Source organism: Macaca thibetana, chromosome 18, assembly GCF_024542745.1.
Source record: "Macaca thibetana thibetana isolate TM-01 chromosome 18, ASM2454274v1, whole genome shotgun sequence".
Lineage (NCBI taxonomy): Eukaryota > Metazoa > Chordata > Mammalia > Primates > Cercopithecidae > Macaca > Macaca thibetana.
The window spans coordinates 71,208,524-71,228,499 of record NC_065595.1 but is presented as its reverse complement, the minus strand read 5'-3'; the positions used below and the strand labels follow the sequence as shown (position 1 = coordinate 71,228,499).

The following is a 19,976-nucleotide window of genomic DNA, read 5'->3' as shown; positions in this document are numbered from 1 at the left end:
GGCGAATGCCTGACAGGCGCAGGGGAGGACGTTGGCACCGGCTCTCCACCGCCCAGGCTCGCGGCTTCGCGCTCTGGAAGCCCGCGGTGGTCCCTGGCTCCTGCCGCCTGGAGCCGCGTGTCCTTCGCTGCCTCGGGCGGTACCGAGGACCTTGGAAGCCCAGATGCTCCGCGGGTCTCGTGTGGTCACGGGTCAGCCTGTTTGGTTTGCACTTCTAGGGGTCGGGGCAGTTGGGGTCATCACCTACCCCGGCAGCATCGCTTTGGCCACGGAAAGACCGGTGCGTGGGGCGAGTCAGGAGACGGGTGTGAGCGCCACTTGCCCCCAGCGCTGGAGTCCCCCGGAGCCCAGCCCCAGGCTCAGCGAGCCGCTGGGGCCCTGCAGGGGTGCGGACGCTGCCGCAGACACCCCGACCTGCAGCCCTTCAGGTTCTCCGGGGCGCCTGGGCTTCCTGCCCGCTGCGCTGCTCTCAAGGCCGTGCCGCGAGCATTTGGGCACAGTGAGAAGGGCGTGCGGAACGGCAGGGGAAGGGAACCTTTGGACGGCATGAATTGCCTTTTAGCTGTAGTAGGGACCTTCGCAGAGTGAGGAGGCACAGAGCGAACCTCGCTGGGGCTGGGGGCTTTCCGTCCACACCCTGCTCTCATGGTTGTTCCCATCAGAAGATGCTATTGGGGCCTCTGAGACCTCCGAGGAAGGCGGGCAGTCACAGGCGTTCCCAGAACCCCTCACTACAGAACTGAAGAGGTGGGCTCTGTGTTGAGGGGTGGGACTCCGGCAGTAAGAGGTGTAACTTTCTGGGTTGGAGGCTTGTTCGGACATCCTCTTGTGCCCAACTGCTGACTGCCGCCTGGGAACTGCGTTTCTGGAGCTGCAGCGGGATCCCCGCCGGCTCCTCCTGACCCCACCTGGTTTGAGCAGGCTGACCTGATCTCTTTAGACCTGACCCTGTGCCTCTTCCACAATGGGTCTCAGAAAGTGATCAACAAGCCTTGTGACTTGCAGGACTGTTGAAGCCAAAGGCAATTGCCTTCCAGAGTCTAGGACTCCTCCTGCTGGGAACCCCCAGCCCCAGGCTCACAGGGGCAGTTTCCCCCAGAGGCACTGGGCCAGACACAGCCTTGGGAGGCCATTCAGTGCCCCTCCCTCTCACAGCCCCAATTGGATCGATGAGAAAATGGGTCCAATCAATTCAGGTCAACTTACCTCCAACCTTTTTATTGTGAAAAAGTTCATTTTCTAAATATAGAGATATATAGAAAGAACAGGGCTGAGGGTGGTGGCTTGTATTTGTAATCCCAGCATTTTGGGAGGCTAAAGCAGGAGGATAGCTTGAAACCAGGAATTTGAGACCAGCCTGGGCAATACAGTGAGAGTACCATCTCTACACAATAATAATAATAATTACCCAAGCATGATGGCGAGCACCTGTAGTGCCAGCTACTCAGGAGCCTGAGGAGGGAGGATCACCTGAGCCCAGGAGTTTGAGGTTGCAGTGAGCTGTCATCATGCCACTCACTCCAACGTGGGCAACAGAGTGAAACCTCCTCTCTAAAGAAAGAAAAAAAATATATACATACACACACACACACACACACACACACACACATATATATATGTGCATAGATATGAGAACAGTACAATGAGCACACTCACACCCAGCCCCTGGATTCAACCACTGTTAACATTTTGACATATTTGTTATTTATCTCTATTTTTATTTGAACCCCTCCAAATTAATTTCTTCAGCTTGCGTCTCTGAAGAAACAAGGACATGATCTCATACATAACCATAGTGACATTGTCACTTCTAACAAAATATAAATAAAGACCTGTGCACTGAGTGTGGACTTGGGGGTGGGGTGGGGACTAGCAAACATTTCCAGGCATGGTGATGGCAGAAGGGACCCAGTGGGAGATCACCCTGGGTTTGAGCTTGGGAGACTGGAGAGATGAGGAACCCTGGACGGGAGCAAGTCTGTGGTGAAAGCGGAGATGGTGGTGAAACCAGGCCCTGGGGACCACTTGGTCAGGGAGGCGGCACAGACCTGGTGTGCATTGGTTCTCATGCAGATCTTTGGGCTGGAAGTAAAAGCTGGTCACTGCCCTGCTGCTGAGTGGGAATCCTGGAGTGCTGCACTAGGAGGGTGGGGAGAGAGGGCAGAGGGTAGAGGGCAGAGGGCAGATTGAGCTCCAGGGGACTTGGCTGCAAACGCAACAGACAATGAAGAAAATGATGAGAGTCATGCCCAGCCTTCCAGCACATTCCCATATCCAGCACACAAATTCATTCTACTCTCACTGGACAGGTGTCATCCATCCGTATTCAACAACGACTGTGTGCCCGGGCAACCATGATTGGGAACCTAGCTTTTTAGTTCAATTCACCAAATGTTTGTTGTCACAGAGTCTGTGCAGCTGTGAACAGTGGGCTCCGCCTGACACCCACACCCTCAGGGAGGGACCTCAGCATTGCCTTCCCTGGGCTCCCAGCAGTATCTGTGGGGTGATGCCACAGTGGGCTCTGCTCTTTCTTGGAAGTATGGATGCCTCCTCACTCCCCAAGTCTTAGCATGTGCTGGGCACAGCTGAGACCTAGTTTCCTAGCCTGGCTTTACCTCCTCTAGCTGGGTGACCGGGCGACTCACATAACTATCCCAAGCCTTGGATCTTAATCTGTCACAGGGCAGCAGCCTGTCTGTCTCACAGGGTGTGTGAGACTCAAATCCCACGAGGGAAGGGCCGGCCTGGTCAGCTCCAGCAGTGTGAGTGGGACAGACCACGACAGAAGTGAACGGCTTCACCCCCTACTCCCAGCCAAGAGCGAGTGCCTGAGACAGAAATTGAGTCCCACTTATAGGAATACGTTATAAACATCGGTGCTTAGGGATCAAAGAAACTCCAGTTTCTAATCCAATTTCTGTTTTGTTTTTTTTTTTTTGGTAGAGGAAACAATCATCCCTGAACTTTGGCTTTGCTACTTTCAATTTCTGTCACTGTCGGGAACTTTTCTTTTTTGAGCTCCAGTTTCTTTATTCCTAATGATCCTTGATGATATATACTCCTTACCAAGTTTCAGTGGGTGCAGTGCGAGTCGAGTGAGGTGATGCTGTTGAAATACATTGTGAACCGCCAAGCCCCGGAAAAGGACTAAAGCCAGAGCATCTTCAGCGGAATGGTCAGGAAGGCAAATAACTTACTTCAGTGTGCTCTGCTGTTTGCCAAAGCCAAGTGTCCTCCTATTTCCAAATAGCTTCCAGTCTCCCTGTTTGAAAAAACTTTTCTAGCTGGGCACGGTGGCTCAAGCCTGTAATCCCAGCACTTTGGGAGGCCCAGGCGGGTGGATCACGAGGTCAGGAGATCGAGACCATCCTGGCTAACACGGTGAAACCCCGTCTCTACTAAAAAATACAAAAAAACTAGCCGGGCGCGGTGGCGGCGCCTGTAGTCCCAGCTACTCAGGAGGCTGAGGCAGGAGAATGGCGTGAACCCGGGAGGCGGAGCTTGCAGTGAGCTGAGATCCGGCCACAGCACTCCAGCCTGGGCAACAGAGCAAGACTCTGTCTCAAAACAAAAACAAAAACAAAAACAAAAAAAAAACCCAAAAAAACACCTTTTCTATATTTATTTATACTAAGGTGTAAATGATTGCTGTCCCACTCAGCAAACATTTTCTGAGCATCTCACTGGTTGTTTTCCACCAGGTCCATTCCCTGCCCCGTTTTGTCCAACCCTGTGCTCAGAAGGCTGCCCCAGGGGCTGCTCCTTGCCCGGGGGCTACCAGTTGGTTCATGCTGGGCTTTAAAAAATTAAGAACAGGCCGGGCGTGGTGGCTCAAGCCTGTAATCCCAGCACTTTGGGAGGCTGAGACAGGCGGATCACGAGGTCAGGAGATCGAGACCATCCTGGCTAACACGGTGAAACCCCGTCTCTACTAAAAAATACAAAAAACTAGCCGGGCGAGGTGGCGGGCGCCTGTAGTCCCAGCTACACGGGAGGCTGAGGCAGGAGAATGGCGTGAACCCGGGAGGCGGAGCTTGCAGTGAGCCGAGATCGCACCACTGCACTCCAGCCTGGGTGACAGAGCCAGACTCCGTCTCAAAAAAAAAAAAAAAAAAAATTAAGAACAATTGTACTGCAGAATAATGTGCACATTGCTAAAACGCACAGATCTTTGTGTGAATGTTTATTTTCATAAACTGCTCAGATCAGGACAGAATATTTGCAATGCCCATTAGGCTCCCCTTGCCCCTTTAAGGCAGTGCCACCCACCCCACACTGGAGATCACACTGTTTTGCTTTCCGTTACAACAGGTTCGTTTTGCGTATTCTTGAACTTTCTATGAATTGAATCACGCAGGTTCTCATTTGTGCCTGGTTTTGTTTGCTCCTCATTGTACCTGTGAAATTATTCATTTTATTGTCTATGTTATTTGTTCGCTCATTGTTGCTGCCAAGGAGAACTGCATCGTGTGGTATTTATGTTCCATTCCACAGTCCATGGCTATCTGGCCAGTAAGAATCCACAGGGCTGCAAGGCATTTTGTACATGTTTCCTGGGTACACACGTGTGTTGCTTCCTCTTGGATGGAGGGGCCATGGGGACGTGGACACATCTGAATGGAGCGGCAGAGGGACAGATGACCATGGGCACAAACTTCCTCTCCCAGGAACAGGTGCGGAAGGTGGGATTTGAGGCCTGACCAGGAGGTCTGCCTGGGCATCTGCATTTCCAGCAGTTCAGGTTTGGGTTCTAGTGCCTCAAATCTATGCAATGATGCCTTGGTCATGAGCTGGGTTACAGCAAAAGATTTAGGTGAATTTTCACAAAACCGAGGAGCACTGCTTGCAGTTGACTAAGATGTCGTTCTTCCCATTGTTGACTAATGAGGTCAGGCATGTCTGTTAGGAAAGTGAATGGCTTTGTAGTCAGAAGGGCCAGCGCAGCAGCTGGGGCTTTAGTGGGTTCACACTTGATGGCCCAGGGCTGGTGAGCCCCGTGGTGTGGGAAAGATTACGCAGGAAGTCAGGGCACCATCTCTCCTTGGGATTCCAATTCCAAGCCTCAGTTCCACACACAGAATAACCATAAACAGGGAAAGTCAGCTCTCTGCATTTGCTGTGTCCGAGGTTGTGTCTGCAGAGAGCTGGATTTGAGAGGGCAGCTGCAGCACATTCAGAACAGGAGTTGAAATTCACCTGCCCTCAGCGTTGCCCGATTTGAAGTGCAGGTCCTAGGTTTCAGTGTCGGTGCCCAAGGTTGCAAGGGGTGAGGGCGGTCAGGAAACTTGTGTGAGGGGCTCTCAGTGTAGACAACTGCTTGTCCAGCTAGGTGAAAAGCAAAAGATCCTTTTAATTCTGGAGTGAACATTAAGATTTTCTTGATTTCTTGTGCAGCTTACATTAAAAACTCGATGTGGTGGGCTGGGCGTGGTGACTCACACCTGTAATCCTAGCACTTTGGGAGGCCAAGGTAGGAGGATCTCTTGAGGCCAGGAGTTTTAGACCAGCCTGAGCAGCATACTAAAACCCTGTCTCTACAAAAATGAACTAATTAGCTGGGTGTGGTGAGGGATACCTGTGGTCCCAGCCACTCTGGATGCTGAGGTGGGAGGATCACTTGGGCCCAGGAGTTCAAGGCTGCACTGAGTTACAACTGCATTGCTGCACTCCAGCCTGGGCAACAGATTGAGACTCTGTATCTAAAAAATAAAAGAAAAATTAACAAAACTCAATCTCATATTATTTCATGCCTACGATATTTAATGGTGCCCCATACATTGATTCTTAACCTTTTGGGGCTCAAGATCCCTGAAACGTCTGAAGAGAGTGATAGCCCTTCTCTCGGAAAAGACTCATATAACCACCGACATTGTGCTCATACTCTGGGGGTCTGCAGGCTGGGAAGCCTGCTCTGAGGGGAGGCTGGTCTCTGCAGGCTGCAGCTCACCCCTCAGTGCTTTGTGCTGTTAATAAGCTGGGCACTCCGGACGCTTGTTTTGGTTGTGGCTGTTGCTGGGCTCGGATGTTTATTTTCCTTCCAAATATAAGAACAAAGGTGATGTTCTTTTCACTGACTTCCATCTGTGTTTTTCTGTCCAAAAAAAGGGGCCAAAGAAGCCTGTGTTCAGGGCTGATTCCAGGACTTTCTCAACTGGGCAGCAGGGCAGAGCAGACTCTGCTTTGCGCAACGGGTGTGTCAGCGCCAACAGCAGCACATACACGACCCCAGCCCAGGCTCTCCGTACAAAATGTCCTGATCGGCCGGGCACGGTGGCTCAAGCCTGTAATCCCAGCACTTTGGGAGGCTGAGACAGGCAGATCACGAGGTCAGGAGATCGAGACCATCCTGGCTAACACGGTGAAACCCTGTCTCTACTAAAAAATACAAAAAAACTAGCCAGGTGAGGTGGCGGGCGCCTGTAGTCCCAGCTACTCGGGAGGCTGAGGCAGGAGAATGGCGTGAACCCGGGAGGCGGAGCTTGCAGTGAGCCGAGATCGCGCCACTGCACTCCAGCCTGGGCGACAGAGCGAGACTCCGTCTCAAAAAAAAAAAAAAAAAAAAAAAGTCCTGATCTTCCAGAAAGGTTTTAATAACATCTTAGCTCTATAAGGAATAGGTAAATACTATGTCATTGTGAATTATTTTTATGTAAACGTTATGGAGAAGGCAGGATCTTCTGGAATCACGGCCTCCAATCCTGCCCCTCTCCTGCCCCGTCCTCAGCTTGCTCTGGATCCTCCTGTGCCTTGTCCTGTGGGTGACAGCCACACACCACAAGTGGGATTCTGCTCTGTGGGTGGTCTGCACAGTGGTGTCATATTCCACGGAATGTTCATAGCTTGCTTTCTCACCCAGCAGTGTGCAGCTCTTCCCGTCCCCAGACACGGGGACCGGCCCGTTGTTGTAACTGCCTGGAGTTCCCAGCACGTGTGCAGCATGTCACAACGAATATCTCCCTCTTGCTGCCCTCTGTGCTGTTTCCAGTTGGCCCTTGGCATCCACAGTGCTCTCCTGAGCATGCTCACGTGCATCCTGTCTCCGTGGGTGCCTCGCTGGGGGTAATACCAGGAAGTGGAATCGGTGGATTTTAGGGTATGTCTATTTCATTTATTTATTTATTTTGTTATTTCATAACCGTAACTCTGCAGTCCAGCTAAATGTGGAGGGGAATAAGGAAACTGTGGAACCCAAAGGACTGCAGCGAGAGCACAAAGACGATAGGACGCTGTGAGCAATGGGGTGGAGGGGGCGCTCCTGAGCTAGGGAAGGAGTGGGCTGTGGTTAAGAGAAAACACAAGTCCAATCGTCAGCGCTGTCCACAGTCAGCAGTGGTGATCTGCTGCTGGTCTTGCCATCCCTGGGCTCGCCATTCCTGGGCTCAGGTGCTCTGTGGCTTCCACTGTGTCCATGAACCTTGCCAAAGACCACGTGCTTGCCACCCAGACACTCAGTCCTAGCTTCACTGGTGAAATACTGGGACCCGTTTGTGTTAGGTCCAGCATTTGTCATGGACAAGGCACCAGGACCCGGATGAATCAGGATGAAGTCCTTGTCATCAAATTTCTCCTTGCAGACTTGCCGCCAGTGTCGTTATGGTCTGTGAAGTCGCCACCCGGGCAACAAGCCCTGGAATAATTCTGTGGAAGCGGGAACCCTCATAGCCAAATTCTTTCTCTTCAGGGTTCAGAGCATGAAAGTTTGCTGCTGTCTTTGGAACTTTGTCTGCAAAATCTGGAAGGAGACTAGCCCAAGGGCTCACCACCAATGGCAATGTCAAAGAACACGGTGGGGTTGACCATGGCTGATGGCAGGGGACTCTGGGAGGCAGCAGCATCTGCAAAGCTGTGTATTTTAAAATTTCAATAGATCCCACCTTGCTTCTCTTTCCTCCATGTATGCAGACCCTTTCCCTGTGCTGACCATGAAGCTGGGCTGGACGGTGTCTTTGCAGTGCTCTCCTTCCCCTTTCTATGACATCAACATCATACTAATGATAATGTAATGACTGCTGTTTATGCCTTCCTTCAAATCTTATTCAGAAACTTACCTTTTCAAAGAATAGAAAAATAGAAAAATGGACGGAAATGGCTGGCAAAAAATGCCCTTGAGGAAATATCCCAGATGACAAATAATCAAAGGGAAATAAAACAGTTCCTGATGCCACCTTTTGCCTGTCCATTTAGTAAAGTTTGTTTAAAAGAACCATCCACGTTGGGGAAGGTGCAATGAAACAGGAATTTGTACTCTTACTGCTAGTGGGAGGATAACCTGTTCTATTCTTTTTTTTTTTTTTTTTTTTTTTGAGACGGAGTCTCGCTCTGTCGCCCAGGCTGGAGTACAGTGGCCGGATCTCAGCTCACTGCAAGCTCCGCCTCCCGGGTTCGGGCCATTCTCCTGTCTCAGCCTCCTGAGTAGCTGGGACTACAGGCGCCCGCCACCTCGCCCGGCTAGTTTTTTGTATTTTTTAGTAGAGACGGGGTTTCACCGTGTTAGCCAGGATGGTCTCGATCTCCTGACCTAGTGATCCGCCCGTCTCGGCCTCCCAAAGTGCTGGGATTACAGGCTTGAGCCACCGCGCCCTGCCTAACCTGTTCTATTCTTTGGAAAGTAATTGGGTAAATATGTATCAAAACTTGAACAAATGAGCTTCACCTTTCCTATACCAGTTCCACTTCCGAGAACCGGTTCAGGCAGCCGCGGCACCCCTGGTGTGTATTTGGTCCGCTCAGTCTACAGGTCTCATTCAGAAAAGGCAGGAAGGAGGTTGACGGCAGCTGTGGGGTGGCAGCGGCTCTGCACCCGGCTGGCTTTGCATTGTCGCTCCTCATGCCCGGGTTTGCCATCTTCGCCTCCAGTCTGGAGCTCCAGCCTCTGCCCTCCCTGGTGCCTCCCTTTAGCTCATGGAAATGGTCCTCTTTTGACTCTGCTGGGTGGGGTGGCCCTGACCAGAAACATCCAGTGGCTACTCAGCCTGGCACGGCCATGGTCTGAGAGGCCCCAGCAGAGCACAGTGACCTGGCGCCAGGGCCCCCTTCAGCACATCACAGGATGAGGACAGCACATCACAGGATGGGGAGTGGGTCTGAGGGCTGACCCTGCCTTTTTTTTTTTTTTTTTTTTTTTGACGAAGTCTCACTCTGTCACCCAGGCTGGAGGGCAGTGGTGTGATCTTGGCTCACTGCAACCTCTGCCGCCCGGGTTCAGGCGATTCTCCTGCCTCAGCCTCCTGAGTAGCTGGGATTACAGGCATGCGCCGTGACATCAGGGTAATTTTTATATTTTTAGTAGAGACGGGGTTTCATCATGTTGGTCAGGCTGGTCTTGAACTCCTGACCTTGTGATCCACTCACCTCAGCCTTCTAAAGTGCTGGGATTACAAGCATGAGCCACTGAGCTCGGCTGATTTTTTTTATTTTTTATTTTCAGTTTTACTTCTTGAGACAGGGTCTGGCTCTGTAGCCCAGGCTGGAACTCAGTCACCCAGTGTCAGCTCACTGCAACCTCTGCCTCCTGGGACTCAAGCCATTCTCCCATCTCAGCCTCTTGCGTAGCTGGGACCCCAGGCACTTGCCACAGTGCCTGGCTGATTTTTGTATTTTTTGTAGAGATGGGATTTCACCATGTTGCCAAGGGTGGTCTCGAACTCCTGAGCTCAAACGATCTGCCCGCCTTGGCCTCCCAAAGTGCTGGGATTACAGGCGTGAGCCACCAAGTCAAGCCAAGATTTTGTTTTACACACCAGTTTTCAGCAGCTGTGGCAAGTGGCCCCTGGGATAATCCCCACTCCTCAGTATTTTTGCCCTTGTGTGGTCTTCTTCTCTTGAGTGTGAGCTGGACCTACCGACTTGCTTCTAAGGAACAGAAGACAGCAAAAGTAATGGCATGTCACTTTCAGTCCTGGGTTATAAGAAGACAGTGGCTTCCATCTCAGGCGCTTTCTCTTGCTCCCCCACCTGCTTGTGCTGAGGGGAGGTGGGCTGCCTTCTTGTGAGTTACCCTATGTGGGGTTCATGCAGTAAGGAACTGATAGAGTTTGGATGTGTGTTCCCACTCAAATCTGATATTGAAATACAATCTCCAGTGTTGGAGGTGGAGTTCTGGTGAAGGTGATTGGCTTACGCAGGGAGTGGATTTCTCATGAATGGTTTAGCACTATCTCCCTGGGTACTGTCCTGATAAGGAGTGAGTTCTCATGAAATCTGGTCATTTAAAAGTGTGCAGTGCCTCTTCCCTCATCCTCCTGCTCCTGCTTTCACCCTGTGATGTGCCTGCTCCCTGTTTACCTACCACCACGATTGGAAGCCTCCTGAGGTCTCCCCCAAAGCAGATGCTGCTATGCTTCCTGTACAGACTGCAGAGCTAGGAGCCAATAAAACCTCTTCTCTTGGAAGTGACTTCGTTTCAGTTATTTCTTCCTAGAATTGTGAGAATGGACTAATCCAGCAATGGAACCAGCAGCTGGTGAGAAAATATGGCCTGCATACAGCCACGCGAGTGAGCTTGGAAACATTTCTCTGAGTCCAGACTTTTCATGGGACCACATCCCCAGCTCATGGATTGATTGCAGCCTTGGGAGAAACCTTAAGCCACAGGCACCCAGTTAAGCTTCTGACCCACAGAAACTAGGAGATAATAAATGTGAGTTGTTTTAAGCCTTTAGGTGGGGTGAGGCAATAAAAGCTCGAAAGGCTACTGCATGCATTAACGATAACTAATGCAATTATTAACTGTGATTATCGATTAGTTATCGATAAAGCATGCAGCAGCCTTGTGAGCTCTGACTGCACTGGCGAACTGACAGCACATCCTAAACTGGGCCCAGAATCTCCACCAGGTGCCCAGGTGCCAGAGGCGAGCTTTACTCCCTTGAAGAGGACTGCATCAAAGGTGTCATGGAGATGAAGCTTTCTTTGGCATATGAATAGTTCGTGATTATATTTTTTCCTCAAAAGATGTGTTAATGCAAAAGCCTGGGAAGAAGTCTCCAGTCGGTCACTCATTCCGGCAACTAGTCCTTCACAGTATCAACTAGTCCTTCACGGTGTCAAACTAGGTCAGGAGTTTCCACCAACTGGGTTGGTCCAACTCTTGGATCAATAAACCCTGATTTGTTTTTCCAGAGAATGAAAACTCTTTACATCAGAAGGGCTATGGTGGAAAAGAAGGGTTTGACTTATTTTTGAGGTCCCAAGAGATCAGAAAATTTCAGTTTCAGCTGGGCATGGTGGCTCACACCTGTAATCCCAACACTTTGGGAGGCCGAGGCAGGGGGATTGCTTGAGCTCAGGAGTTCGAGACCAGCCTGGGCAACATGGCAAGACCCTGTCTCTACAAAAGAAATAAAACCAAAAAAATTAGCCGGGTTTGGTGGCATGCGCTTGTAGTCCCAGCTACTCAGGAGGCTGAGGTAGGAATATTGTTTGAGTCTGGGAGTTGGAGGCTGCAACGAGCCATATTCATACCACGGCTCTCCAGCCTGAGCAACAGAGTGAGCCTTTGTCTCAAAAAAAAAAAAAAAAAAAAAAAAAAAAAAAAAAAAAGAAAAAGAAAAAGTCAGTTTCATAAGATGAAAAACTTCCTGCTAATCAGAGCTGTCAGACTCTGCCTGGACTGGTTCATTGGGTAGTTAGCTTCTTCCTAGTAGACATAGACCTGGATGTCTCAGCAGGAATGTGGTGAGAGGTTTCCAAGTACGTGTTCAAGAATCAGGCCGAGTTTATTCATTTACTAATTCAACAAATACTTAATATACATAATTATAATATGTAAATATATAGGCTGAGCACAGTGGCTTATACCTGTAATCCCAGCAATTTGGGAGGCCGAGGTGGGCAGATCACCTGAGGTCAGGAGTTCGAGACTAGCCTGACCAACATGGAGAAACCCCATCTCTACTAAAGATACAAAAATTAGCTAGGCATGGTGGTGCGTGCCTGTAATCCCAGCTACTCAGGAGACTGAGGCAGGAAAATCACTTGAACCCGGGAGATGGAGGTTGTGGTGAGCCCAGATTGCGTCATTGCACTCCAGCCTGGGCGGCAAGGGTTAAACTCCATCTCAAAATAAATAAATAAATAAATAAAACAAGAAATATATATTTATGTCTAAATATATAATTATAATACATAAATGTGTATATACATACATTTATTATAAATTTATTAATATATGAAATATATTTATTTCTGAGACAGGGTCTGGCTCTGTCACCCAGGCTGGAGTGCAGTGACACTATCATAGCTCATTGGAGCCTTGAACAGATGGCTCAAGCGATCCTCCCATCTCAGCCTCCTGAGTGGCTAGGATTGCATGCACACACCACCATGCCTAGCTAATTTTAAAATTTTTTGTAGAGACAGGGTCTTCCTTTTTTGCCTAAGCTGGTCTTGAACTCCTGGGCTCAAGTGATCTTCCTGCCTCAGGCTTCCAATGTGTTAGACGTGGGCCACTGCATCTGGTCTAATGCATTTTTTAATTTGCAAGTTTATATTATTTAATATTTTGAAGTACCGAATGTGTTGAACAACCAACTTGCAGAATTCCCGAACAATGGACGTCAGCTGTCATGTCCTGGTTCAAATCGTCCTAGCACACCAAGGCTAGAAACCTTTCGGCCAACTTCCACTTATGTCTCCCGGGGCAGGACAATGTCACTTGGCCAATTCCCACTAAGAGGGACTCTGGAAAGGCAAGAAACTATTCTGTTCTCTATAATGGAACATGACCAGAGAGAAGGCAGCTGGGGGGGCCAGCTGGGCCCTCCAACCAGCAGCGTCCACCATCGACCAACTGCCCTAGAGCTACACGGTGCTGGGCATTTGGGGGCACTGTTATCAGCAAGAGTTTCCATTTTTCTTCTCATGGGACCTTCATGCTAGTGGCAAGAGACAATTTTTTTTTTTTTTTTTTTTTTTTTTTTTGAGACAGAGTTTTGTTCTTGTCACTCAGTCTGGAGTGCAATGGTGTAATCTCGGCTCACTGCAACCTCTGCCTCCTGGATTCAAGCAATTCTCCTGCCTCAGCCTTCCGAGTAGCTGGGATTACAGGATTGCACCACCACATCTAGCTAATTTTTGTATTTTTAGTAGAGATGGGGTTTCACCATGTTGGCCAGGCTGGTCTGGAACTCCTGAGCCACTGCACCCAGTCAAGAGGGAGATTTTAAATCAATAAGTATAATTGTGATGAATGCCAGAAAGCAGAATGTGTGTGATGGGTAGGGGACCTAAGTTATTGTCTCATATTTTAACACTTTCATAGGCAATAACTAAACACTTAGAAGCTTAAAACAACACACACCTTTAAGCCAATTTTGGCAAGCTAGGAGTTGAGCACATTTTAGTGGGTCCTGTGCTGGGGATCTCACGCTAAGCAGCTGGGCTGCATCCTCATCTGAGGCTCCACCAGGGCAGAATCCCCATTTCCAGGTCTGCCGAGGTTACTGGCAGAATTCATTTCCTCGGACCCGCTTAGCAAGGGCCCAGCTTTTTGCTTCCTTGCCTACGGGGCCCCTCCAAAGGTCCTTTCTCAGCACAGCATCTCCCTCCTGTAGCGCCTGCAGACGGAACCTTTCTCTCTAGTGTGGGAAGGTGATGCACTGTGACAATGACATCCCATTGCTTTTGCCAGGCTCTATGGGTTAGAAGCCAGTCACCGGTTTTGCTCGTACCCAAGGTCAGGAAGACTATGCAAGGGCATAGGTCATTGGGGGGTCAGTCACTTTAGGGTGTGGCTGTCACCACTGAACTTGGTGAGACTTTAAGGGTTGGTAGGAGCTGGCCAAGTACAGGGGTGAGGGTGTGTCAGGCAGGGGTGAGGGCATGGAGGGGGATGCAGAGGCCTGCACCCTGGAATGTCCTTTCACCCCCTGAGGTTTTGTTCTCCTGATCCCTGAGTACATCCCAGAACACGGTGGGGCCCTAGCAGGGGAGAGGTAGGGAAGCATGTGTTGTTCATCCGGGGACCTTGTTAGGCAAATCAGATTAGGGGCCAGGTTTTCAGTGGTGGGTGCGAGCGTGGGAGTGATGAGTGTGCAGGTGTGTGTGGGAAGAGCGATGGGGATGGGGTCAGCCCCAGCCACCATGAAGACCTTAACTGTGCATCCACCCATCCCAGCAGCCTCCCTGAGTGAGTGCCTTCAGGGTGCAGGTCCTGTTTTACACATGGAAGTGAATCAGAGTGGGACACTGCCTTGCCTTAGAGAGGTCACACTTCTTCTCCTTCTTCTTCTTCTTCTTTTTTTTTTTTTTTTTTTTTTTTTTTTTTTTTTAATTTGTGACAGAGTCTCACTCTGTTGCCCAGGCTGGAGTACAGTGGTGTCACCTTGGCTCACTGCAACCTCTGCCTCCCAGGTTCGAGCAATTTTCCTGCCTCAGCCTCCTGGGTAGGGTAGCTGGGACGATAGGCACGCATTACCATGCCTGGCTAATTGTTGTATTTTAGTTTCACCATATTGGCCAGGCTGGTCCCAGTCTCCTGGCCTCAAGCGATCTGCCCGCCTCAGCCTCCCAAAGTGCTGTGACTACAGGCGTAAGCCACCACACCGGGCGAGAGGTCACACTTCATGCCACGTGGGTGGCAGCCACTCAGACAGCACCCCAGCTGGCGCTGGGAGTGAGGGGTGCTCAGTGTCCTAGGAAGGCAGAGGGCTGCATGAGAGGTTCGGGGAGGAAGGACTGGAGGAGGATTTGAGATTTTCACCTGAGCAGCTGGGTGGATGGAGGGGCTGTTTACAGAGAATCACAAGAATGTGGATGAGCAGGTTAGGGCACTAATAAAGCACTCTGTTTTGGCCCGCGGAAAATTTGAGATGCTTCCCTGTGTCCAGCTGGGGCTTTGGGAAAGGTCAGGGCTGGGCATCTGACTGGGATGGATGTCTCTGGCAGGCAGCAGAGCATGTGGATGGTTTGTGAAGCCCGGAAGGGCATGAGATTTCCTGTGGCAGTGCCCACTGCAAATGGAAGGGCATTTGGCCTGAGCCCAGACATATACAAGTTGGGCAGAGAAGGGGGTGGGTCCCCGGGACCCACCGAGGAGCAGCTATGGAAGTACAGGGAAACCAAGGGTGTGGGGGCACATGAAGCAGGAAGCTCAAATAAGATGAGGAAAGACGTTTTAAAGACGATCAGGGCTGGGGACAGTGGTTCATGCCTGTAATCCCAACACTTTGGGAGGCTGAGACGAGAGGATAGCTTGAGGCCAGGAGTTTGAGACCAGCCTGGGCAACATAGGGAGACCCCATTTCTATAAATAAAAATAAATACCATTGGTACTTGGCATTTCAGGCGGGGAACAGCAAACACATGAAAGCTTTGAGGCAGGAAAGGGAAGTGATTAGCGCTCGCTCCTGGTTCCTTTATCAGACCTTAAAGAGATGCAGAGACATTTCAGGTACTCCTTGGCCAAGCTCCTTCAGGGAAGCCCTAAGTTCGCTTCTACTTCCCATCTATTATTTTTTTTTTTTTTTTTTTGGAGACAGAGTCTCATTCTGTCGCCCAGGCAGGAGCGCATGCAGTGGCACCATCTCAGTTCACTACAACCTCCACCTCCCGGGTTCAAACGATTCTCCTGCCTCAGCCTTCCCAGTAGCTGGAACCACAGGTACGCGCCACCACGATCGGCTAAGTTTTTGTATTTTTAGCAGAGATTGGGTTTCATCTTGTTGGCCAGGCTGGTTTCGAACTCCTGGCCTCAAGTGATCCACCTGCCTGGGCCCCACAAAGTGCTGGGATTACAGGTGCTGAGCCACCGCGCCCGGCCCTACTTCACTCCTAACGCCCACCATACGTGCTTCCAAATGTTTGCTGAATGACAAGGTGAACGAGTGAATGGGACTACGTGACTTCGGGCAGCAGGCAATCCTATTCCTTGGACCTCAGTTTCCCTTTTTGTAAAGCAAGCCTGTCTCTCGCTCTCTGCCCTAAAAGCCTGAGTTCTGGGCTTGAGATGAGCGCGTCCTGTAGAGCAGACTCCAGGTGGACGTTGAGCTGGGTCTTCTAGGAGGCCAGGATCCGGCCAGCTCTTGGGTCCGGTCCTCCCGCAGGACCCCGCACGCCCAGTCCCAGCGCCGCCCCGCCCAACCTCCCTTTGTTCCCCCAGGCCCCGCCCTCTCCGTGCAGCTCGCTCCCCATTGGTCGGGGGGCGGGCCCTGGGCGACCGGCACCGCTGGGGGCGGGGCGGCGGGCGGGACGGTGTGCACCTGCGCGGTGTGTTTCCCGGCCGGGGCCCCGCGCCAGGTGCAGCTCCTTGATCCGAGCCGGATCCTGAGCGGGGAACACGGGCTGAAGCGGCGGCGGCGGCCCCGCCCCGGGGCTCCATTGTTGAGGCTGCGGCGGCTCTGTCGGCTGCTCAGCTGCGCTCCAGTCGGCCCAGGCGCCGCGGCGAGGAGCGAGCGCTGCGAGGCGGCGGCCTGAGGTGAGACGGCGGGACGGGCGACGGGGTCTCCGGACCGGGCGGGGGTCTCTGCCCCGGGCGTGGCGGCTCCGAGCTGGGCTCCGCAGGGTCCGAGGTCGGGATCCGGGGTCCTTGCGCCTGGGCTTTGTCTCGGCCTCGGGTGGCACCGGGGGCTTCGCGCCTGCTGCGATACCGCGTGGGCCCGCGCGGGGGTCCTGGTCGCCCTGCGGGTGGGGGCCGGTCCCTACTGCTCCTCGGCTCCCCGCGTCTGTCGCGGAGGGGGCTGCATGGACCCGGGCGCTGGCTTCTGCCCGGTCCCCCGCGGCGTGGCTGGTCCCCGCGTGCGGCAGAGGGGGCCCTGCGAGGTCCCACTCGTGGGGCGGGGCCGGGTCACCGCGAGTGGGAGACTCCGCCGCCCTCCCTCTGCCCTCCCTGGCAGCGAGACTGCTTCGCCAGACTCACCGAGGGGACTGCGCGAACCTTCGGACGAGGGAGTCCGTGACTCAGGGTGGGGGCTCTTTCCCGGCCCCGCATGACGGCTTCCTGAGTGTTTTGTCACCTATATAGGTGGCTGCGTTGACCCGCGCGCGTGGGTCCTGGCCGCCCTGCTAGTGGGGCTGCGCGCCGCTCCGTGGCTCGTCTGGGTCGACCCCGCCTGGGACGCGCGTGTAGTGGGGGTCCGTGCGCGGGGGGCGCGGTTGGTGGGGGCGCACTGCCCCCGCCCCATGGTTTATCCTCTCACTTGCCTGGCGGGAGGAAGCGAGAGGCGCGGGCCCAGAGCTGTCGCGCAGCGGCCACACAGACCGCACTGACCTCTGCCCTGGCTGGCGGGTCCCGGGGGGCGAGGGGCTGTCACCGCGCGTCCCACCGCCGCGCTTCCTGCTCTGGCCCCGGGCTAGGCTCTGATTGGAGGGAGCAGGGCCCTTCTGCCCCGCGCTTCTTGATTTCTTCCGTTAGTAATGGTAAGGAAAAAACATCTGGAAAGCCAGATTGAACTTTGTAGCTCTCAGCGCTTGGAGAGTGGAAGAAACTCTCCCAAGAATTTGGCGGGCTGGAAAATGCGTTTCAAGCAGGAGCATCCACACCCACGGAATGAGGCCAAGGCAGTTACAGTTAGAGGTCAGATTTATGAGGGGAGAGCCAGGGTGAGGTCCGTGGGTGGGGAGACCTGATGCTGCCCCTCAGACGTGTATTTCTCAGACACCAAAGAAAGTGGAATCACTCCTTAGTGAATGCTTTCATCAAACTTTTGAAAAACCTGTAATGTCCCAGGAAGGAAAATCGAACTGGACAGTTTTCCCCTTTTAAGAGTGTTAAACGTCCCGGAGACAAACAGCAGAAGGCTCAAGGAGTCCAAATACTCAACCTGAAGTTCTTTCTGAACAAAAGATGGTGTATAAGTAACAGGCATAGGAGACAAAACTGAACTAATGACCGCAGCTGTGGCTCCTAGCCCTGTAGCATGTCATGCAGGCCCTTTTGCCTTCTCTGCCCTCCGCTGTCCCAGACCCCAAGGCTACCGCGCACCTCCAGTCATCAGCTCCTGCCGACCCATTGCTATGAACTCTGTTTCTGTGGCTCCCTTCTCTCTGAAGTTTTGCTTGTTCTCCTGAAGTCCTGGTCTTTAAGAGCTTATGATCTGCAGGGACAGATTGGCTTTGGGTAGTACAAGTTAACTGTAGCACAGCTTGAAAAATGCTCTGATAGAGGTGCGCAGGCAGTTTGTGCATGCTGGTAAATGCGAGGTCCTTTTTCAATACCATGAATCCAACTATTCATGCTCTTTTAAATCTGCAATTCTTTGACTCTCCAGAGGGTTTTTAGATTAATTTTTTTTCTATTACTTCCTAGTGTTTGTTGCATAGTTCAGAGTACTTGATTAAAACTTACCAGGTCGGCCGGGTGCGGTGGCTCACGCCTGTAATCCGAGGACTTTGGGAGGTCTAGGCAGGCGGATCACTTGAGGTCAGGAGTTCGAGACCAACCTGGCCAACATGGTGAAACCCTGTCTCTACTAAAAATACAAAAATTAGTTGGGCGTGGTGGTGGGCGCCTGTAATCGCAGCTCCTCAGGAGGCTGAGGCAGGAGAATAGCTTGAACCCAGGAGGCGGAGGTTGCAGTGAGTGAAATGGCTCCACTGCACTCCAGCCTGGGCCATAGAGTGAGACTTCCTCTCAAAACAAAAACAAAAACAATGTACTGGGTCTACCTCCGGCTCTGGAATTCTCCTGGAAGGCCTTCTCTTCTGGGCTTCATTTTTCTCACTTTTGAGGATCATAAACTACATAATTTCCAAGAATTTTTGCCCTACACCTTTAATTCTTTCAAGCAAATATAGCAGAGAAAAATTCTCTTCCCCGCAATGGTGTAAATAATGGAGGCCTTTGAAAATGCGGATTCTAAAGTGGAAGTTCTTTTTCTTCTTCCCCTTTGTTTCCTTTTAAACGAGTTTAGTTACATGAGTATATACTTTATCTCAGAGTTGAGGACAAGTATCTATGATGAAAGCTTAAGCAGCTTTTTGGCAATATCTTGCATATTCTTCACAATTGTGTTTTATGTGTAGCATCTTCCCTATATCCAGTTGGTTTTTTTTTTTTCTCATTAACGGAGTTGTTGAGCTCAGACCTTTTCAGGAGCAGTTTGTTGATCTTTTAAGTGTCATGTGAAATACGTTCCAATTTAACTTTTTTTTTTTTGGTGAGTAAAATGGGAGTAAATGGAAATTTGAGAGTGCCTTGAGTAGATGTACTTGGCTTTGTGTAATGGTTTGAAGCATAGTTTAAAATTACCACTTGTGGCCGGGTGTGGTAGCTCACACCTGTAATCCCAACACTTTGGGAGGGCAAGGCAGGCAGATCACGAGGTTAGAAGATGGAGACCATCCTGGCTAACACGGTGAAACCCCGTCTCCACTAAAAATACAAAAAATTAGCTGAATGTGGTGGCACACACCTGTAGTCTCAGCTACTCGGGAGGCTGAGGCAGGAGAATCACTTGAACCCGGGAGGTGGAGCTTGCAGTGAGCCGAGGTTGCACCACTGCACTCCAGCCTGGGTGACAGAGTGAGACTCCATCTCAAAAAAAAAAAAAAAAAAAAAAAAAAAAAAAAAAACCACTTATAAAAAATTGCATCACATGTTGAATGACCTATAAAGGAGTTACAATTCTAAGGAATATGGTAATTAATTCTTTAAAATAGTCAGGCCGGGTGCTGTGGTTTACACCTGTAATGCCAGCGCTTTAGGAGGCTAAGGTGCGAGGATCACTTGAGCCCAAGATTAGAAGCTGCAGTGAGCTGTAATCATACCACTGCACTCCTGTCTGTGTGACGGAGTGAAACCCTTTGTCTAAAAGATAAAAAGGTAAATAAATAATTTAAAAATAAAATACTAAGCTCCTTTCCAATTTATCTGTTTGGTAAGGTGGGAATTTGATGTGCTTGAGTTTCTTAAAACCATGTGTCTTTGTAGAAAGGAGACACAATTTTCTCTGCTATTCCTAGTTATTTGGATGATTATAGGGATTAAAAATAGCCATTTGGTCAAGTCTTGAGCTACTGAATTACAATTTTTGCTT

At 51.0% G+C, this 19,976-nt stretch overlaps 2 protein-coding genes, 1 long non-coding RNA gene and 1 pseudogene across 3 annotated transcripts in view; 2 read left to right on the top strand and 2 right to left on the bottom strand.

Moving 5' to 3' along the window:
* Positions 1–19,976, top strand: part of LOC126941226 (uncharacterized) — a 45,011-nt gene that overhangs the window by 1,072 nt on the left and 23,963 nt on the right. The gene's annotated exons all lie outside the window — the stretch shown is intronic.
* PRELID3A (PRELI domain containing 3A) overlaps positions 1–19,976 on the bottom strand; it is a 182,047-nt gene that overhangs the window by 159,179 nt on the left and 2,892 nt on the right. The window lies entirely within an intron of this gene.
* LOC126941244 (uncharacterized) lies at positions 66–8,205 on the top strand. The gene is made up of 3 exons (XR_007721188.1): positions 66–191; positions 6,863–7,096; positions 7,578–8,205. It is a non-coding gene; the product is annotated as an uncharacterized LOC126941244 (long non-coding RNA).
* Positions 15,788–17,272, bottom strand: LOC126941219 (collagen alpha-1(I) chain-like; annotated as a pseudogene).